Source organism: Marmota marmota, unplaced genomic scaffold (genome assembly GCF_001458135.2).
Source record: "Marmota marmota marmota unplaced genomic scaffold, marMar, whole genome shotgun sequence".
NCBI lineage: Eukaryota > Metazoa > Chordata > Mammalia > Rodentia > Sciuridae > Marmota > Marmota marmota.
In genome coordinates, this window is record NW_026000016.1 from 44,092,106 (window position 1) to 44,099,119 (window position 7,014).

Here is a 7,014-nt window from a genome sequence, read left to right on the forward strand (position 1 = left end):
AACAAAAACTGCACATTTTAATGACTTGATTCAGGAGATCAATATCTAACCACATATTGCATTAAACAGCAACATGTGGTGGGATATTCGGAGTCATTTCCATTCCGAAAGCAGCAATCCTCTTTTTTATTTCATCCCCAGTGGCAATAGGTTGCTGCGCCTATGCGGTGCTATGATTTATATCAAATGAGTGACCTCTAGGGCCGTAAGACTAGAACGGGTGACTAGTTCTCAATGGTAAGCTACTGGCACTTGACAAAGAACCTGAAGCAGAATGAATTTACTTCTCTTTTCCTCAATCATCAACAGGCTCTGCCCTGACCCCCGTTCTGACTCCTATAACAAGATCTCCTGTCGCTGCCTGAAAAATTTACTGTCGTGCCTACTTCTCATTGAGCTCAAGTAAGTACTTCTGTCACCTTCAGTGAACTGAGTCCAGAGGAGATTTAACTAAACACCAGTCCCGGGTTAAAAACTAAATAAGCGTGTTTCCTATAAAGCCGGCGGCGTTCAAAGGCGTCTGTTTCCAAATGGTATGATTTTCTGAAAAGTTAAATCTTTCTTTGTGCTACATTTAATTCAAAGCAACATTTGGGTCCCCAGACTCATTTATTCATGATGTGCCATGAACATGAAGCTCTGGTTAATACTGCAGACTTTAGGAACTGTTTATTATTGGAGGCCATTAGAAGACTGGTGTCTGTAGGGCACTTAAGTCATTTTGAAGGTTATCTGAAAATAGAAATTCTTACTAACCATTGAGAAATATCGTATGTGATATGCATAAACCAAATTCCCTCATGTTCGGCTGCAATAAATACACAGATATGCAGGAGGAAATAAAGACATCAGATTAAACAAGGTAAGCAGTCTCAGGTGTTCAGGGCCTCTCTCTTCAGAGGGATATTTTAAAATATATTGTCATAAGGGCTTTTCAACAATTACTTTTAAAAAATCCAGATATTAAGTATCGATATATAGTATACCAGTCACTACAACATTCACATAAAGCACACGCCCACATTAATGCAAGATACATGACTTTGAACCATCAACTTAAAATTATTAAACAACCAAAACAAACATTTGCAACCCTCATGTCAACAGCCAGGCAATTAAAAAACTGACGTTTGACGGTTTATTCCATCTCACTAAAGCCTTTACGCAAAATTTCCACTCCCTCTTTAATTTTCAATTCTTCTACCCTCCCTGCTTCACAGCTCCTGGCTATTGGCTTTTACAATCTGTCCCTAGGGAGTGAGGAGTTATTACCCCTGTCGATGGAAGAGAAAGGGATGTTATTCCCTTGTCACCCTCTTCGGCTCCAGCAGATTCCAAGTGCTGATGTATAGCCTTCATTGGAGAAAGGCGGCCGAGGCGCTGTTAGTCCTCAGGCCTGTCAGATCCATCTACCTGTGCCACTGGCATTACTTACTGGAGTCAGAGTGACACTCGGTGTCCCCAGAGTCGACAGAAAAACTCCAGGAGCAAATGCTGCACAGGGCATTCTGGCACCGTGGAGTAAATACCACAACAAACGTCTGCTGAGACAGAAAGGACTCCTGGGCCGCCCTCCCTTTGCACAGGGGCCACAAAGCAAACGCAAATGTGCACCTTAGACATCTGCGGAAATGCACCAAGTTTGTTTTCTAAGGCACTGAAAATGACATAAACATGGTGGTGACTGCAGGAAACGCTGAGAAAAGTTCATTTACAACATTTGGGGGTGCTGTAACATGCGTTCACACTTTTTCAAATCTGTTGATCCCTCTTGATACAGTGATCTCATTACATGATGACAGTTAAGAAATTGGAAATCTCTACCTTATTCTTAATTTGTAGGCCTCTGCTTTTGCATTCTGTCTGTCTCATACACACACACGTTCAAAATATGAATAAATGCTTCCATTAATTATCCAAAAATCACAATATTTTACATGGCTAGAATATTAATATTAATTTCTAGAACTCAGCCATGAGTCTTCCCCCTGCCCCACTAAGAAATGTCTGGTCAGCTCCAGGCCATGGGACTTTTATGACAAAATACATAAAACCTTCTATTCATTTTGTCTTTGGTTTGCACTTTTTATCTGTCCTTCTCCCTGTCTTTACCCAAGATGGGTATCAATGGCCTGGCCCAACCTGCCTAGTGAGTGAAGAGGACCAAGTCCTAACGAGGTCACTGTGAGTGTCACCAGGGTCTGGTACAGTGAGCTCCAAGAGTCTTGGATTTCATGCCTCTATCAAAAAAAAAAAAAAAACATTCTGAGCCTGCAACTTTATTTATCTAAATTATATACAACTGGGCTGGGGATGTGGCTCAAGCGGTAGCGCGCTCGCCTGGCATGCGTGCGGCCCGGGTTCGATCCTCAGCACCACATACAAACAAAGATGTTGTGTCCGCCGAGAACTAAAAAATAAATATTAAAAATTCTCTCTCTCTCTCTCCCTCCCTCCCTCTCTCACTCTATCTTTAAAAAAAAAAAATAAAATAAATAAATTATATACAACTAGGGGTCCCAAAGATTTATCCAAATGCTCAGCATCAAATATGCCTCAGACTTTTCCAATGTTAGCAAGATAATAGGGTTCATATTGTACAAGTTATGTAACACCCCCGAGGGCGGAGGGGGGAAATCTAGGATAGAAACACACAATGAAACACATTAAGACTTCGATAGAGAAATGCATGATTATTCTAATTATTTGCACTAATTTCTTTAAGTAAAGGCTATCAATAGTCACATCTCTGTTCAGGCTGGGTCATGGGAATTGTCAAATGAATTATGAAGTAGTTTCCAGTTTTCAGAGCTTTTTAGACATCAGGATTGTCAATAAGGGATTGTGGACCTTCACTTCTATGTTAGGGATGATATAAAACACGCTTTAAAAAATAGATAATAGGGGATGGGATAAAAACAGATGGAAATTCTAACGTTTTCCTTTTCTACGCCGGCAGTACACACCCTCTCTGTTTTGGAAACCTCTAGACACTAGGGCTTGTAAAAGGCTCCAAAGGGCAGCCAGATATGTACGGAGTCGCTTCCTCTCCCTACATAAAATGCAAACTGCAAACTGTCTGCAATTAAGAGCCAACAACCAGGCGGGCCCTTCCGGTCCTCTAATTCCTGGGATGCACAACACCTTCACGGGAAGACTTTGCCTTTCTCAGGAAGAAAGCCTAAGATGATCCCTTATCAACCCGAGTCTCCAATGACTAGAGAGATCCACTCATAGAGGTTACATTTTGTATTTGCCAAAATTCTTCCAAGTGTCTCGGATCGGCACCAACATTCTTTCTCTAGACTCGACCTGCCTTTGCCGTTCCTGATGGTAATGTCCTAGTACAAGTCGGTAATCTATCTCCCAGAGTAGGCCCGGTGAAAAAAGGGGAGCAGAAGTCTAATACCAAAGGACAAAGGGGCTGTTTTTGCTTGAAGTCCTCAGTTGAAGCAAATTTTAAATTGTGGGTAAAGCACTTTCCCCAAAGAGCTACCATTCATCATATGTGGCTGTCCCCCCACCCCTGGCCATACCCTCCTTCACGCTTCTTCACATTCTTTTAGATGAAAAGAATCACAAGGAGGCCACATGATGGATGATCGTGATGCCCGGGTACCTAGACTACTCCTAAGCGTTAGAATTTTCTTTTCTCTAAATTTTTCCTCTGGATTTTACTTTGCCTCCACTTAGGCCAAAAGGGCACCACTGTTCCTTCATTGATTGCTATTGCAGTGACCATCGTGGGCATCACAAGCAGAGGGTAGACCCCACCCCATCCCTCATCCTTCCTTATCGCCCTGTTCCCCCAACCCCTCCCAGCCATCAGGTAGGGCCCTATGTCTAGAGGGACAAAAAGTCTCTGTTGATTAATGCAGAAAGTCTTAGAAGTCACATCAGCTGTGTTCTTATGCACATTATCTCAGTTTGACTCTTCCATGGATGTTACCAAAGCTGTTGTAACTCTGGACTCCACACGGGCTGAGCGATCTGTTTGCATATCCGTTGTGTTCCCCGAATGTTAGCATTTATAAAAATGTTCTGAGCCTCTTCTTATTGTCAACACAAAAGGGCTCAGAATCAAATATGCCTCAGGCTTTCTATTATTAATTCTATATACCTAGAAATTATATAATAAATTCTTTATACCTAGAATTTTGAGATTCTCCCGCGGAGGCCTGATCATTCCTAGCCCCATGGACGACAGCTGCCCTAAACGTGGACTGTCCAAAGCAGCAGTGAACACAGACATTTTAAATCCTCAACTTTTCTCTTTTAAAAAAGTAAATAAATAAGTGAGATGATATCCTCTTTTCCCTCCATTGTGATCTGTATCTCTCAGCTTTCTGCATTTTTGTTTCTCACCATGTCACAGATTTGGCAAATAATAACAATAATCCCCCATGGTGTACAGACCATGTCTGACCCAAACTGCCTGGCCCAGGAGAACCAAAGGCCCCGGAACTTTTCAAGGTGTCAGGCTAATTCCAGTCACATTTCCAGGAGGTCATCCAGTTCCTACTGATGACAGGAAGATGTGCAAGTGACACATCATCCCCAGGATGGTGCCTCTCGTTCTGGGGCAGCACAGTCTAGTAGAAATGTAATGCCAGCCACCAATGTTAAATTACATGTTTTTTAAATTTATAATAAAAAGATAAAAAAAAGCAGATGAAATTTTATTAACATTTTATTTAATCTAAAATACTGACATGTGAAATTATCAATGAGATATTTTATTCATACAAAGTCTTAAAAATGGAGGATTTATTTTCTACTCACACTGCATCTCAATGTGGAATATGTATTTTCATGAGATATAGTGGATATGCACTTACAGTTCATAAAACTTTTTTTTTTTTTATTCTATATCTCTCTGAGAGTCACTTTATTTTTTTTTTTACAGTTTAACGATTTTATTTTTATTTTTATTTTTATTTTTTTAATTTTTTATTGTTGGCTGTTCAAAACATTACATAGTTCTTGATATATCATATTTCACACTTTGATTCAAGTGGGTTATGAGCTCCCATTTTTACCCCATATACAGATTTTAGAATCACATCAGTTACACATCCATTGATTTACATATTGCCATACTAGTGTCTGTTGTGTTCTGCTGCCTTTCCTATCCTCTACTATCCCCCCTCCCCTCCNTTTTGTGGATTGGTTTCTGTGTCCTCTATTCTGTACCATTGGTCCAAGGGTTCATAAAACTTAATGAAGAAAATGTAGATTCAGACCCATCTCAGTGGCGCACTCTTCCAGTGGCTCAGGAGGCTGAGGCAGGAGGACTGAGAGCTGAAAGCCAGCCTCAGCTACGGCAAGGCGCTAAGCAACTCAGTGAGACCCTGTCTCTAAATAAAATACAAAATGGGGCTGGGGATGTGACTCAGTGGTTAAGCACCCCTGAGTTCAATCCCCAGTACAGGAAGGAAGGAAGGAAGGAAGGAAGGAAGGAAGGAAGGAAGGAAGGAAGGAAATGTAGATTCACCTGAGCATGATGGGTGCCGGCCTGTAATCCCAGAAACTCTGGAGGTTGAGGCAGGAGGATCGTGAGTTCATCACCAGCCTCAGCAACTTAGAAAAGCACTTAGCAACTCAGTGAGACCCTGTCTCTAAATAAAATATACAAAAGGGCTGGGAAGGTGGCTCAGTGCTTGAGCACCCCTGGTTCAATCCTCAGTACAAAAAAAAAAGAAAATGTAGATTCACATACTCAAGTTGTTCCAAACCAGACTTAAAAGTTTCCCCCTAACAGACTCAAGTTTTATCATTAACTTTACAGTTAAATTAGTTAAAATTTAAAATTCCGTCCCCCAGTCACAACAGCGACATTTGCAATGCCAGATGGCCCCCTGGGACTTGTGAGTTCCAAACTGACAGGACAGACCGAGAGGAACACAGGTGCCGGGTCGGAGGCCAGTGGGCAGCTTCAGTCCCCTTTTGGTCCCCTTGGGGTGTCTTCAGCATGGCAGCCAGTCCAGCCTTGCTCATGTCCTTGGCTAAGAGAAAATCTGAGCTATTAGAGCTACCAAGGGAGATGAGCTCCACTGCACCGTACCATGTTCCCCCCTGAGACACGCCTGGGTCAGGGGTGGACTGGGAAGCAGAACTGTAATGAGTGTCGTGGACTAGGATTTATTATAGGCCTCGGACATTACACAGTGGAGGGAGGGAGGGAGGGAGGGAGGGAGGGGTTGAAAGATCAGAGACACCTCACTAGCCAGCATCCCAAAGCCCTGGGGTGGGGGCCAGTCGGGGCCCTGTAGACCGCCAGGCGCTTGCAGCTGCAGGCTCAAACACAGAGTCTATGGAAGGAAGTCTGTTGCAGCTGCTGCACCTGGTGACAGGCATGGGTGGCTCTTGTCACCAGGGACAGTAGTTAGATGCGGAGGAGAGGAGAGCAAACACAAGCTGGAACCCGCTGCCATTTCTGTGTCTGTCCCTCAATGACATCTAACTCTGCCAACCTACAAGAGTAAAAGCTGTGGATTCCCTTCTGCCCGCTAAAGCCTCCCCACCCGCACCCCAACACACACACCCTATTTTCTCTTTCAGCCAGTTCTACCCAGAGCCATCTAGGGGACAGCTGGGAGTCACAGTTGCCCTTAGCCAAGTTAGTGCAGTAGAAAACCACCACACAGGAGCTTTGCCCATTCTCAGGACGGAGGAAAGTGTTTTGTCTAAGAAAATAGTTTGCTCCTATCTCAGGGACAACATGAAACACATAACTACTCTTATTTCTGTCTTTGCAAGCGACTGCTCAGAAACTCAAAACCCAACTTGCAGAACCCCGTCCAGAGCAGTACAGGTGCCAAGAGGTGCGTTTGCCTGCTTCTCCCAGCTTTATTTTATTTTTCTAGGCAGCCCCCTTCTCTCGCTTATTTGTTTTACCCTGTTTTTGTTTTAGAGGTTATATTTAGCAATTTCTTATGATTTTTGATCAAGAGATTATATAAATACAAATATGGATGGATAATATAGACAGGGCAGATGAATAGATGGGTCTGG